Genomic DNA, 16,032 nt, shown 5'->3' on the forward strand with positions numbered 1-16,032 from the left:
GCCTACCTTGATTTTCACTGTACTCTTCTGTTTCATCTCCCCATGTGGGCAGGGTATTTCCTGTCCTGAAGTCAGGTCTGGTGCCTCCTCTCCCCCTAAAGAGGTCTGGTCTAACGGTGAATTGTCTAATTCCAACTCAGATTCAATTGGTGGAGGTGCTAATTAGGGCTGTCTGTGATACAGTTCGTGTCACTGATTCTGCATCTTCCCCTTCCACTGACTCTATTTCCTTCCTCAGGCTATTTTTCCAGCCATTTCGGAACTAGAGTATATTGTCTTTAAGTAAAGAAAGCACCCAGACAAGAAGTTTTCTACCCTTTTCAAGAAGGAAATTCTTTTGCATGGATAAGGTAGTGTATCCTCCGTTTTCTCAATTAGCCAAGGCCACTACCTTGCCATTGGCGGACTCCACTTCCTTCAAGGATCCTCTGGATCGCCACGTGGATTCCTTTGCGAAAACCACTTTGGCTATGCCCTTCACCTGATTTATGCATCTGTCTGGGTTAGCAGAACAATCACTGAATGGGTGCACAAACGCCATCATGGCCTTCTCTCGGGTCCTCCTCCTTATTTCCAATGCATCCAAGTATATCTGTGAGGCTGGCCTCGACGCTGCCCGGCTGGTGGCTCGAGCCTCAGCTTCTTCTGTCGCTATCCGTAGGACTACCTGGCTTAAAGCTTGGTCCGCTGATTCAGCTTCCAAGCGCTCCCTGACTGTGCTCCCTTTTGCAGGTTCCAGTCTCTTCCGATCTAGATTGGATGAGATAATCTCAAGGGCTACCGATGGCAAGAGCACCCATCTTCGTCAAAATAAGCCCAAGCGTGCTTCTCTGGTCAAAAAGGCAGCTCCTCTTTTTAATTCCTTTTGTAGTTTCTCTGACACCAGATCATCTAGGTCCCAGTCTCACCAGGATCAGAAGGCCAAACCTTCCCTTAAGACTCAGCATTCCTGGCGTCCTCGACCTCTACCTTTGAAGGTTGGAACTGGCAAGGCCACTTCCGCCTGAAAGTTCACTCCCATTCGATTCACCTCGGGGGGCAGGCTTCTGCGATCCAAGGGGGTCTGGCTCTCTCACAATTCGGACGCCTGGGTTCTGGAGGTGGATGTTTGGAATACAAAATCGAATTTGCCAGCCTCCCACCAGAGCATTTCTTTTAGTCCGCTGTTCCACAGTCCCCTCCAGGGCGGCCTCATCATTCCGGTACCCTCGAGCAAAAGGTTCCGGGGTTTTCATTCCAACCATTTTTGTCGTCCCCAAAAAGGATGGTTCGGCCCATCCTGGACCTCAAGCGTCTCAACGTGCATGTTCAGGTCCATAATATTCCGATGGATTCTCTCTGATCTGTCACTGCTTTCATGGAGCAGGGGGGGGGTTTCTTTCTTCTGTGGACATCAAGGACGTGTATTTGCACATCCCTATCTTCATTACCTACCAGTGCTTCCTGTGATTTGCGGTACCGTCTCGTCATTACCAATTCATGGCACTTCCATTTGGCCTGGCCATGGCTCGGACATTCCTTCGCACCAGGGGGTGTCAGTTACTCCATACCTGGGTGACATTCTGATCAAGTCTCCCTCCAGGGACGACAAGAAGATGGCTCTCCAGATCACTCTGGGCACTCGGAGTTGGTTCATTTGGATCATCAACCGACAACTGATCCAAGTCTTGCCTGAAGTTCATCCTTTCAAACTCACTCCATTGCTCGCTTCGTTGGTGGATCACTTCTCTTGCAGTTCCCAGGGGTGCGCCTTCCTCCCGCTGAACTGGCTGATCCTATAAATGGCTGCCAGCCTCAGAGGCTGTGGTCCCTACAGGGGCCCTCCCTTCCCATCAGTCTTCTGGAATTGAGAGCCATGTTTCTGTGCCTCCTGCACTGGACTCAGTTTCTGTCCGGCACCCGGTGAGGGTTCATTTAGACAATCCCACGGCCGTGGCTTATCTAAATCACCAGGGGGGCATGCGCAGTGTTGCAGTGATGGCTAAAGCCTCAAAGATCCTGGCCTGGGCGGCAATTGGGTCGAGGACTTCCTCAGTCACGAAACGGTGGATCCCAGAGCGTGGTCTCCTCACCTTGATGTCTTTGACCAAATTTGTCTCAGATGGGGTCCTCCGGACATGGCTTTATCTTTCAGGACCTGGAGGCCTGTTCTGTGGACACACTCGTGGCATCAGTGTCCAACTGTAGTTGCTAACGTGGTCCCCCCTATCCTCCAATTCCCTCTTGGGATCTCATTTTGGTCTTGGATATCTTATAGTCGGCTCCTTTTGAACCCTTGCAATAGATCTCTCTTCGTTTTCTGTCCTGGAAGGTGGTTTCTCTGGTTGCAGTAACCTGCTTTTGGATGGTCTCGAAGTTGGCGGCTGTCTTGCCATTCTCCGTTTCTGACTCTTCACCAAGACAAGACCGTGCTCTCCACTTTTTTGCCTAAAGTTGTTTTCGGCCTTCCACATGAATAAGGATATTGTCTTGCCGTCCATTTGTCCTTCTCGCAGTCATCCAAGGGAGTGTTCCCACCACATCCTGGATGTCGTCCGCGCCCTACAGACTAAATTTCTGTCACTGCTTCCTTCCAGCTGTCTGATTCCTTATTTATCCTCCCGGAACGTCACAGGAAGGGTTTGGCGGCCTCCAAGGCCACCATTGCAAGGTGGATTCGAATGATTGTTCGCGAGGCTTATAATGTTTGGGAATTGGCACCTCCTTTCTGGGTCACGACGAACTTTACCAGAGTGGTTGGAGCTTACTAGGCTGTGCGCCATCAGGCTTCTGCCCTTCAGTTGTGCAAGGCGACCATGTGGTCTGCTCTGTACACCTCTGTCAAGTTCTACCTGGTGCACACCTTTGCTTCTGCTTCTTTTATTGTCCAGTTCATTGGGGGAGACAGCACCCACCATTTTTTTTGGGCTACAAAGAGAGCTACAAGAGAGCTCATTGATTTAATGTGTAATGTGTAATGGCAGGAAGGAGGTGAAGGGAAAGTGAGCCCTAATCTACCCACCGCCCTGTCCCTGCCTACTTGCAACGACCCGCCCTAGGCGACGAGGTACAACTGGGCGGCGGTCCCTACGCTGTCTAAGTGCACAGGAGAACAAACAGGGAACACGCAAGGGAAGGGGCAGTAGCCCACGGAACGCTGCGAGGAAACGGAGCGGTGAATGAGTAGTAGGACCAGGATGAAGTGGAGTATACCCAAGTGAGCACGGAGAAGGAAGCAAGCCAGAGGCAAAGCAAAGCAGGATAAGCGGAACTGCAGCAAGGCAGAAGCACGGCAGAAGCAGGCTGGAGCAAGCAGCAGTGGGGCCAGGAATCCAGAAGAATTACAAGCACTGAGGAGGAGAACACGGCAGGTAATAAAGGACAGGGGGCGGAGCTAACTCCGACTGACCAGGCCGCGATAGGCTCTCCCACTCCTGAGCCTGCCACCCTGGTTGGTGGGAGATGGTGTCAGTCGAACAGGTCTGGCCTCAGGTGTGGATTGATTATACCTAGACGTAGTACCTGGCAGATCCCTAACATAATGCTTAATGTCCGCTGTGGTGATTCTGCAGGGAAATCGAACACTTGCTTACGGATTTCCCCACAAATTAAAGCTGATAGCTTCGGGCTCCAGCTGCAGGATACTGTGATCAGCTTTTCATCAATGGACCCTTCTGACAAAAAGGGATTGTCCAAAGCAGACAACTCCTTTAAGACAGATGTAGAATAGAAGGGCTCTATAGGATCTTCTTCAAAAGACAACGCTTTTAACTCGTCTTCTAATGAACAGCTCACAGGATGTTTACAGGTACAAGGAAACTCCTCTAATTGTTCCCTTGACCCTAAGGGTCCTTGTACACTGGCCAATTTTGTCCGTAAAAACGAGCACAGGGAGATGTGCTGCCGACAACAATAATAATAATAATATTTTGTGCTGCATAACTGATACGATCAGCTGATGAACAAGTGTTTGCTCATTCATTGGCTGATCATTGCCCTGTTTCCACAGGGAAATAATCAGGAACGAGCGTTTATATGAAGGCTCGTTTGCCCGATCATTAATTAATAGGCTCCAAGGTGACTGACTCCTGAGCAGATGATCATTCACTCCTCTGATGATCCACTCCAATGCTGTCTAGACACTCAATTACCTATTAGTCAAGCTAACAGTTATTATAATTAGTAAGACGTTAGAACTGATTTTTTAATAATTTATTTTGCCTCATGACAAGAAGCTCATTTGTTTCTTGTACCTTGGGCATTATATAGAACAGTTCATAAGGTTATTCTTGCTTGCTACCAGGTATTTTCCATTCAGAATTACTGATTTATATGTAAGAATTGTAAGATATTCTATAGTTTACATAAAACCATGTTTGGCCTCATTTTAGCTGCAATTGTAAGGAGTACATTCATCTTAATTGTGAAATCTATGTATAGTGTCAATTCCTCAAAGGAGGCATAAGTGTAAATACAATAGTTTATGCCAGCTGCCTCATTCATCATCTGCAGCCTTTTGTCAGACTCATTCGTCAACATGCTTATTTACAAAGATAAAATAATCTTCTGGTTGCCTGCAGGTAAGCGATATTTCCTTCTTCCCGGTCACTTCATGCTGACGCTTTCACTCTTTATATAAATTCAGTCCTTGATCACTTTCTATGCACATATCACTATACTGTAGGGTCGGAAGGTTTATAAATCCCAATAGCCCTCCTATCAAGGCATTACGTTTTTTTTATTTCCCCTACACAAATTATTTACAAGGGCACCAATGTAATATCTGGACACATTGGTTAAATGGTTCTGCATTTTTAAATCTTCTGACAATTTAAAAGATTACAATAGGTCAACTCCCCCAAATACCCTGAAGTAAGGGGTCCCAGTTCTGATTAATGGCCTGGACCCCTTCATCTGTGTTTTCGGTTTACAGCTGTAGCTTCTGCAGGGGCGTAGCTAGGGGGGGTGCAGGCGGGGCATGTGCCCCGGGCGCAACTTAGAGGGGGCGCCAGCGCCACCCCCTCCTGCACTATTATTGTACCTGCGTGTATAGGACACAGGTACAATTAGAACCAATGAATGGCCTGGTATGTTCCGTGCCCAGCCATCAATGGCGGATTATCATATTATCATGGTACATTGGAGTTGTGTCGCGATTTTTCCGCGAATCGCAGCCAAAACCGCGACGAAACTGCATTGTGTATGTCCTGCAAACGGACCTTTAGACATAAGGTCACATGACCTTATCTCTGAAGTTCTTACTATTGCTTAGAGACCTGCTGGTCACATGACCGCAGGACCTCGAGTAGCAGCAGCAGCGACTCCACAGAGAAGACTGACTATGTAAGTATAAGGGGATTGATTTGTTTAATGGGTCTGTATTTAGGGGGCCTGGTTGGGGACTGTATTTAGGAGCTTTGGTGGCTATTAGTTTAAGGGGTCTGTATTTAGCGGGTCTGGTCTGGGGTCTGTATTAGTTTAAGGGGTTTAGGGTTTGTATATTTAGGGGTCTGTGTTAGTTTAAGTGGTCTGGGTTCGGTATTTAGGGGGTCTGTTTTAGTTTGAGGTCTGGGGTCGGTATTTAGGGGATCTGTTTTACTTTGAGGTCTGGGGTCGGTATTTAGGGAGTCTGTTTTAGTTTGAGGTCTGGGGTCTGTATTAGTTTATAGTGTCTATTTAGGGGGCCTGTTCTAGGATTCGTATTAGTTTAGGGGTCTTTATTTAGGGGTCTGTATTTAGGGGGTCTGATCTGGGGTATGTATTAGTTTACAGGGTCTATTTAGGGGGCCTGTTCTAGGGTCTCTATTAGGTTAGGGGTCTGTATTTAGGGCTTTGGTCTGGGGTCTCTATTAGAATAGGGGGTCTGGGGGGTCTGTATTTAGGGGGTCTGTATTTGGGGGTGTGGTCTGGGGTCTGTATTAGTTTTGGGGTCTTTATTTAGGGGTCTGTATTAGTTTAGGGGGTCTGGTCTGAGGTCAGTATTAAGGGAGTCAGGTCCGGGGTCATTATTAGTGTAGGGGGTTAGGTCTGGGGTCTGTATTTAGGGGTCCGGTCTGAGATCTGTATTTATTCAGGGTGCTTGATCTGGGGTCTGTATTTGTTTAGGGCGGGGTCTGGTCCGGGGACTGCAATAGTTTAGAAGGTCTGGGTCTGTATGTATTCTATAATCTAGTCTGTGGTCCAAATTTATTAGTCTGAGTAAAAGGGGTTGTCCAGGTACATCGATAGATCATCAGTGTAAAAAACGGTCTTTGCCATGCACCACCCCTTAAGGGTATGTGCACACGGTAGCAGGCTTTTACGTCTGAAAAGACAGACTGTTTTCAGGAGAAAACAGCTGCCTCGTTTCAGACGTAAATGCTCCTCCTCGCATTTTGCGAGGCTTCTCTGACAGCCGTAAATTTTGAGCTGTGCTTCATTGAGTTCAATGAAGAACGGCTCAAATTACGTCTGAAAGAAGTGTCCTGCACTTCTTTTGACGAGGCTGTATTTTTACGCTTCGTCGTTTGACAGCTGTCAAACGACGACGCGTAAATGACAGGTTGTCTGCACAGTACGTGGGCAAACCCATTCAAATGAATGGGCAGATGTTTGCCGACGTATTGTAGCCTTATTTTTAGACGTAAAACGAGGCATAATACGCCTCGTTTACGTCTGAAAATAGGTCGTGTGAACACAGCCTTAATATTTGATTCTGGGCCTTGGTGTCTAAATTTGTGTGTTTCTATAGGGGCTGGAAATGGCTGCAGAAGTGATGGGCAAAGATGTCTCATCAGTAGAAGTCGCCATAACGGTCTGCGTCAGACGGAGAAGAAAAGAAAACGGCTCCCATCAGAGAAGACGTCACTGGATCTATAGGGGATATTCTCTCCTGACATGTCTGTTGCAGGTAATCCTTGTATTCTACATATCTCTGTGTACCCAGAGCTAATAGACAAATGCATGTTACCATTCCCATTGTCAGGAGGATATGTCCCTACACACTGTGATACTGTCAGCGATGGTTGGAGACTATCAGTATGTAGGGACACAGCCCTTTGACAAGGGGAATCGTAACAACCATTTGTCAATGCTCAGACAAAAAGGTGGTGTTCACTATAGACACGGCAGAACGGCGATGGGGAAGGAGGGCTCAAGTTTGTGGAACAGCCCAGGGCCTATGGTCTACTTAATCCGCCACTGCCCGCCATTCAGCGCCTTTCTACGAGTGAAGCTGTGCGATACTTTGCGACGCTTGCGTCGATGAAAGACTCTGATTGACAGGGAAGCGTTCAACCCCAGGAGACCTGCGCAGAAGAGAGCAGGTCTCCATTACTGCCGGAAGGCGTGGGAACGGGATTAAGGTGAGTTTGAATAGTTTGTTATTTTATCGTAATAAAAAAGTGTGTGCCATTATCTATGGGGGTGGCTTTATCTACAGGGAGGGCTTTATCTATGGGGGGACTTTATCTACCAGGGGGGTATTTTTCTATGGTGGGGCTCTATCTATGGGGGGGCTATATACTAGGGTGGGCTATATGTGGAGCACTATATACAGGGGTGGGCTATATCTACAGGGGAGCTATATACAGGGGTGGGCTATCTGTGGAGCATTATATACAGGGGTGGGCTATATCTACAGGGGAGCTATATACAGGGGTGGGTTATATCTACAGGGGAGCTATATACAGGGGTGGGCTATCTGTGGAGCACTATATACAGGGGTGGGCTATATCTACAGGGGTGCTATATACAGGGGTGAGCTATCTGTGGGGCACTATATACAGGGGTGGACTATATCTACAGGGGGGCTATATACAGGGGTGGGCTATCTGTGGAGCACTATATACAGGGGTGGGCTATATCTACAGAGGGGCTATATACAGGGTTGGGCTATACGTGGAGCACTATATACAGGGGTGGGCTATATCTGCAGGGGGCTATATACAGGGGTGGGCTCTCTGTAGAGCACTATAGGGGGAGCTATATGTGGGACATTATACAGGGGTGGGCTATATGGGGGCACTATAGGGGGAGCTATTTGTGGGACACTATATACATGGGTAGGCTATATGGGGGCACTATCTACAGGGGGCTCTATGGGGGGGCACTATGTACAGGGGTCTCTATGGCAGGCACTATCTACAGGGGGCACAGTGTGTGTGTGTGTGTGTGTGTGTGTGTGTGTGTGTGGCACGGTGTATGGTGCTATTATAATTAGAGGTGCAGTGTATGGCGCTATTATATTTAGGGGCGTAGTATGTGGTATAATGAAAACTTTATCTTTGTTTATAGGTGTACAAATGTAGGAAAAATGAGAAGCTGAATACATCTGAGCGGCAAACTGCAGAAATGGGCTGTGACCGGGAAAAGTCATCATAGAGGTCTGGACCGGATGGAGAAAAAGAACTAGTATTTGAGACGTCACCAGTGAGTCACTATGTAAATGTTTATTCTGCCTCTAATCTGTACTGTAGTCACTGTATGATCTGCAGCGAGATGATTATGATATGATTTTTGTTCTGTGAAACAGCATCTCCCAGCATATTCTTACCATTGTTCGGGCCATGCTGGGAGCTGGAAACAATTTAGTGTGAATCTATACGTCAGGGGTTGCACTAAATTGAGCTGTATTTGTGCTGGTGCTGTATATACAGTGAAGGAAATAAGTATTTGATCCCTTGCTGATTTTGTAAATTTGCCCACTGTCAAAGACATGAACAGTCTAGAATTTTTAGGCTAGGTTAATTTTACCAGTGAGAGATAGGTTATATAAAAAAAAAAAAAAAAGAAAATCACATTGTCAAAATGATATATATTTATTTGCATTGTGCACATAGAAATAAGTATTTGATCCCCTTGGCAAACAAGACTTAATACTTGGTGGCAAAACCCTTGTTGGCAAGCACAGCAGTCAGACGTTTTTTGTAGTTGATGATGAGGTTTGCACACATGTTAGATGGAATTTTGGCCCACTCCTCTTTGCAGATCATCTGTAAATCATTAAGATTTCGAGGCTGTCGCTTGGCAACTCGGATCTTAAGCTCCCTCCATAAGTTTTCGATGGTATTAAGGTCTGGAGACTGGCTAGGCCACTCCATGACCTTAATGTGCTTCTTTTTGAGCCACTCCTTTGTTGCCTTGGCTGTATGTTTCGGGTCATTGTCGTGCTCGAAGACCCAGCCACGAGCCATTTTTAATGTCATGGTGGAGGGAAGGAGGTTGTCACTTAGGATTTGACGGTAGATGGCTCTATCCATTCTCCCATTGATGCGGTGAAGTAGTCCTGTGCCCTTAGCAGAGAAACACCCCCAAAACATAATGTTTCCACCTCCATGCTTGACAGTGGGTACGGTGTTCTTTAGGTCATAGGCAGCATTTCTCTTCCTCCAAACACGGCGAGTAGAGTTAATGCCAAATAGCTAAATTTTAGTCTCATCTGACAAAAGCACCTTCTCCCAATCACTCTCAGAATCATCCAGATGTTCATTTTCAAACTTCAGACGGGCCTGTACATGTGCCTTCTTGAGCAGGGGGACCTTGCGGGCACTGCAGGATTTTAATCCATTACGGCGTAATGTGTTACCAATGGTTTTCTTGGTGACTGTGGTCCCAGCTGCCTTGAGATCATTAACAATTTCCCCCGTGTCGTTTTCGGCTGAGCTCTCACCTTCCTCAGGATCAAGGATACTCCACGAGGTGAGATTTTGCATGGAGCCCCAGATCTATGTCGATTCACAGTCATTTTGTATGTCTTCCATTTTCTTACTATTGCACCAACAGTTGTCTCCTTCTCACCCAGCGTCTTACTTATGGTTTTGTAGCCCATTCCAGCCTTGTGCAGGTCTATGATCTTGTCCCTGACATCCTTAGAAAGCTCTTTGGTCTTGCCCATGTTGTAGAGGTTAGAGTCAGACTGATTAATTGAGTCTGTGGACAGGAGTCTTTTATACAGGTGACCATTTAAGACAGCTGTCTTTAATGCAGGCACCAAGTTGATTTGTAGCGTGTAACTGGTGTCTGGAGGAGGCTGAACTCTTAATGGTTGGTAGGGGATCAAATACTTATTTCTCTGTGCACAATGCAAATAAATATATATAATTTTGACAATGTGATTTTCTTTTTTTTAAAATATATAATCTATCTCTCACTGGTAAAATTAACCTAGCATAACAATTCTAGACTGTTCATGTCTTTGACAGTGGGCAAACTTACAAAATCAGCAAGGGATCAAATACTTATTTCCTTCACTGTATGTACTGAGCTTGATTCTGGTGCTGTATTTATGTACTGAGAACTATTCTGGTGTTGTGTATAGAACTATATTGCTTGTAAAATTTACACATGTCTTTATGCTCGAGTTACATAAAAAGAAATGTGGAAAAGAAATGACACGTCGATTGGTGGAGAAAACAAACATGTCGAGGGGAAGGAGATGTCGGGAAAGAGGTGGGGGGGGGGGGGTGCGCCAAACTGAATATTTGCCCTGGGTGCTGGAGAACCTAGCTACACCCATGGCTTCTGGCTTCAGCTATAAGAGTAAAAAGTAAAACAGGACTAAAATCTGCCCATATTACAGCTGTGTAAAACTGGCGTAAGTGTCCTGCAGAATATTCCAGGTGGCTATTAAAGTGATTTTCCCATCTTGAACAATTATGTCATATGCCAAAAATGTCCAATCGATGCGGGTCGGTCTTCGGGCTCCCTGACCTGACTCCCATTCTACCTTCTCTTGCTCTCCGACCACTGACTGATGAGGTGGTTAGGAGTACGAAAACATTGTAGCACGGCGAACTACGCTGTTTCTGGAACTCCGGAGCTACCGGAACAACATAGTAGCTCACTGTCCAACACTGTTTCTGGAACTCCCAATAATTTCTATGTAAGATATCCTGTGGCTACACCTTAAATGTCCAAAATGGGAAACCCCCTTTAATAAACAGTTGCAAATGAGACATGACATACTTTGGCCCAGCTTTGTTGCAATTAGTGGAGACAGTTTCTCTTAAAAGCGGCAGTTCTTGGAAAGGATTGTAGTATGGGTTAGTAACCAGCTAAAGGAAAAAGATAACAGAGGGTTGCCATTAATGGAGAATATTCAGGGTCAAAGTAACTATTGGGGGTAACAAAGGGGTCAGTATTGTGCCTTGTTCTTTCCAATATATTTATTAATTACCTAGTTGATAGCTTTCGGCATAAAATTTCAATATTTGCAGACGATGCTAAGCTCTGTAAAGTAATTAATACAGAAGAGGATAATATAATACTACAGTGGGATTTGCAGAAATTTGAAGCTTAGGCAGAGAAGTGGTAAATCAAATTTGATGTAGATTACGCTCTCATAGGACAAAAAAAAATATTTTTACAATTACTTATTAATTGGTAAAACACTGGGTAAAGCTGATACCGAAAGATAATTAGGATATTAGTAAAAACTAAAAACTTAATCACTTCCAGACACTTGATGTAACTGTATGTCATAGCCAGAAAGGGGAAGTATGAAGCGGGGTCACAGGCTTAGCCCACTCCATACATTAGCGTGTGTCATCAGCTGTAACATACAGCCGAAGCTACACTGTAGCGGCCATCACTCTGATTCCGGCCATTTAACCACTTAGACGCCGTGGTCAATAGCGACCGCAGCATCAAAGCTGTTAGAAAGATTGCGGTGTGCCTATAATTTCCATGGGGCCTAATGAAGGCCCCCAGGTCGGCCATCTTTCAGCTCCTATTAAGCCCAGTCACAAGTTTGTTGAAAATGACAATACACTACAATATATAGGTGTCACGTTGGGTGCGTGGACCCACTGGGCCGTACCGCCTTAACGGTATGGCAGCTGGCCAACAGGACACATATCAAAGTCTATAGTTCAAATAGGTGTACCTGTGGCAACTTCGGACAGCAGCAAGACAGGCTCGGATGAGACTTTGGCAACAGGCGGACACCAGGCATGGTGTAACAGGACAGGGGTAGTACTTAGCGTAGCACGACTCCAACTCTATACGACACTTGGTGCTGGATAGAACGGGATACAGGTAGCAGGAACGGGAACACTGGGAACTAGGAAACACTAAGGGACCATTTGAAGAGACAAACATAGGTAAACAACAACAACAACAACAACAACAACACTCAGGCAATGTAGGAAGGGGCAGAGCCCATCTTATAGTCCAGGGGGATCATGGGCTAATTTGGCATCAGATTCAGGTGTGTGCACTGGCCCTTTAAGAGCGGGCACGAGCGTGCGCGCGCTCCCTACGGGACCCGGCTGAGTGAAGGGGAAGTGATCCATGGCTGCGGTCGTCAGGAGATGAGTGAACCTGACGGCCCGCGGTCAAGGGCATTACAATAGGTATTGCCGTGGATTGTTCCAGTGATCATATTATCCTTTGTTTAACTCCCCTAGGGTGACTAAAAACAAAATGTGAAAAACAGTTAAATAAGGTTTTTATAATATACAAAACATAAAAAAAATATTAAAAGCTCAAAAAAGAAACCCTTTACCCCTAAAGCAATGTAAAAAATAAAAAGATAAAGCATAATTGGTTTTGCCGCATCCAAGTCCAAACTATTAGAATATAACATTATTTATGCCGCACGGTAAACGCCGTAAAGTAAATAAATAAAATGTAGTTTTGCTCACCCTGCTTTAAAACCCTTTAGTGACCACCAATACGCCTATTCACGGTGGTCACTAAGGGGCCCTAGGTTAGGCTGCCGCCTTTTCATGGTTGCCCAGTCTAAGTCCCGCACGGGTGTCCCGTGCAGGCTAGAGCTGGGGCTCTGCTGTCTGATGACAGCCGGGCTCCTGCTCCAACACCTGCGATCGAAGTTTATCGCGGCCGTTAAATGCTGCCATCAATAGCGACTGCGGTATTTAACTTGTATACAGAAGGAATGAGCTCCCTCTGTCACCAATCAGCGGCCCGCAAATGCAATCGCGGGTCTCCTATGGGGTGTCATGGCAGCCGGGGGCCTGGTATAAGCCCCCAGGTCTGCCCTGGACATATGCCTATTTGGCTGCGCTGGAGGCACGTCCTAATAGATTGCCTGTCAGATTTACACTGACAGGCAATAATGCTCTGGTATACAAAGTAAAAACGCAAAAAACCATGGCGAACTTGCAATTTTTTTCCATTGCCCCGAGAAAAAGTCATAATAAAAATTAATCAATAAGTTCCATGCACCCCAAAACAGTACTAATCAAAACTACGTCTCGTCCCGTAAAAAACAAGCCCAAAAAATCACTACATTGATGGAAATATAAAAAAATGACGGCTCTTGGAAAGCGACGATTCAAAAACAAATAATTTTAGTTCAAAAGTGTTTTTATTGTGCAAATGTCGTAAAACATAAAAAACCTGTACATATGTGGTATCATCGTAATCGTACCAACCCATGGAATATAGGTAACATGTTATTTATGCCACACAGTGAACGGCGTCAATTTAAAACGCATATAACAATGGTAGAATTTCAGGGTTTTTTTTATAATCCCCCCCAAAAAAGTTAATTAAAAAAATTATATGTACCCTAAAATGGTGCTATTTAAAAGTACAACTAATCCCGCAAAGAACAAGTCCTCATACAGCTATGTAGACGGAAAAATAAAAAAGTTATAGCTCTTTGAATGCGACTATAGAAAAACAAATAAAATAGCTTGGTCATTAAAGCCTAAAATAGGCTGGTCACTAAGGGGTTAAAAAAAATGGCATAAAAAGTGATCAAAAACTCGTATGTACATTGCATGTACCCAAAAAGTGACAATCAAAATTACAACCCGTCCTGCAAAAACCAAGCCCTCATATGACGATGTTGATGGAAAAAATAAAAAAGTTATCGCTTTTAAAAGGCGGGTAGGAAAAAAGGAATGAAAAAAAATGAAAAATGTCTAGGATGGCAAGAGGCTAAAGTCTAAGGACTTTTTGCCATTTAATTTTGTTTTTTATTGTTCATTTGCTTCTTAAATGCAAAATGAAACAACTTTCTAAATAGTTTTCATTAAAAATTTCTTACCATTTTGCTGCTGTATAGTCTGTGCAGCTCCTCTACATAGCTGGCTGTGCTGCTTCTTTTGAAGTAGATCCAACGGCATAATGCTACTTGCGGTTGTGGGCTCAGGGCTGATGTCATCTACTATCTGTTCCCTTCTTTCAGTGTTAGAGATACCAGCAGGAAGGGAAGGAGATTTTGCACAGCAAAGCCATTTATATTAGATAAGGAAGGGAGAACCCACGGCAGAGTTTGCAAGAGGAGGGGGTAGAGACGATATAGGCTGTAGATAGGCAGACTATTGCCCTCAGTAAATTGTGCAGGGGGGGGGGATTACACAGGCTGTACTCAGGGGTGCAGAGGCAGCAGTCGCACCCAGCCCCCGGTGGCGGAGGGGGCACAATGGCACCTCTTACGCATAGGAAGACACCAGTTTTATGAATGACACTTAGTAGGTCAGGGCCCTGTTACAGATTTTGCATTGGGGCCTAGGAGCTTCAAGTTACGCCTCTGGCTATACTGCATCACAGCGTAGATAGGGAGAATAGAACAAACACACAGAGAGCATCAGTTCTTAGCCAGCTAGACGGGGGAACACAAGGGCTGTATTAGAAAGGGAAAACAGTAAAGGAATCAAGCTGCGCTGATATGTGGGAGCTAGTGAAGACAACAGCATCCTGGACTCACAGACCTCACAGCCAGCATGTATTACTGGAAGAGACACACACACATACACACGCACGCACGCACGCGCACACACACACACACACACACACACACACACACACACACACACACACACACACACACACACACACACACACACACACACACGCACGAGAAAAGCCTTCACCTAGATGCAGGTTGCAAACTGAATATGGGGGGGGGGGGGTGAATTAACTCATGGAGATTGAAGCATTAAACTTTTTTAACTCCAGGTAGCCACTAACATATGCAAAAAAAATTATATGTGAAAGGTGTCCATAGCTTTAAGTTTAACCTCCAATGTCAGATAGCTGCTGCCAAGGAACGGTGATTGGGTCACTTTCAGCACCCTCATAAAATAACAAATTGCAAAAATAAAGCTTTTTCCCCAATTTTGTGGAACAATGCATGTGCTAGGTTATTTGAGCCCTAATGATGTAACCAAAGAACCTATTAAATGCACAGGAACCAGCCTACATCATTGATTGATGTATGATTCACAGCTCTAAAAAAAAATGCAAATCATTTATTTCATGATGTTTCAGTTCTTTGCTTAATCTGATTTAGGGAACTGAAAATGTCAGACTCCGTGTAGTGTCGAAGGAAGAAAAAAATGGAAAATCACATTATTGATAACCAGCGATGCTTGTGGCACCGAGGGAAACTTTTCTTACTGCTTAAAAAAAAAAATATCAGTTCACATGGTGACTGAAGGGAAAATTTATTTTTTTTCAGCAGTGGAAGATGGCATTTTTAAAAACATAGCATTTTATAAACTTGAACATGATCACAGTGAGAGTCTTTTCAGGACGGTAATTGCAAGCACAGCATGCAATAAACATTGCTAAGGGCCTGGAACATTTTATTATTGAAGAATGTAAAACATTTTTAAGTATTTAAAAAATATATTTTATGCAGATGTATAACCATATTATTTTAAAGTGACAATACTGTATTACTAGTTTAACACTGAACAAGATTTTTAATCAGTCAATCAAGTCACCTGCTTCATTATTTTTATCCAGACGTTTGAAAAAGTATCTTTGTCTTCTGCTACTTATAAGACCCAGCGTGGGTATAGTAGGAAGGCCTGTCAGACAGCAGTAAATGGTGCAGGAGTCTGTTACTATTCTGTTTCCATAAAATATCATTTGAGATATTAACAAGACCTGCTCACAATGTAATATTTCCTTTAAAATAATTTTCCGTACGACTTTCTTGCTAAAAGCAGATCCTGTTATTCTTTCAATAGGCTGAAGGTGGAGCAAAACTAAGGCCTGTTTTTTACATCCTAAATTATGAACTTAGATGTGATGGATAACAGGTGGATCGGACACACATGCCTTGCGGACACTGAACCTGTCAATCCCGTGGAC

The sequence above is a fragment of the Rhinoderma darwinii genome, chromosome 11 (genome assembly GCF_050947455.1).
Source record: "Rhinoderma darwinii isolate aRhiDar2 chromosome 11, aRhiDar2.hap1, whole genome shotgun sequence".
Classification (NCBI taxonomy): Eukaryota; Metazoa; Chordata; class Amphibia; order Anura; family Rhinodermatidae; genus Rhinoderma; species Rhinoderma darwinii.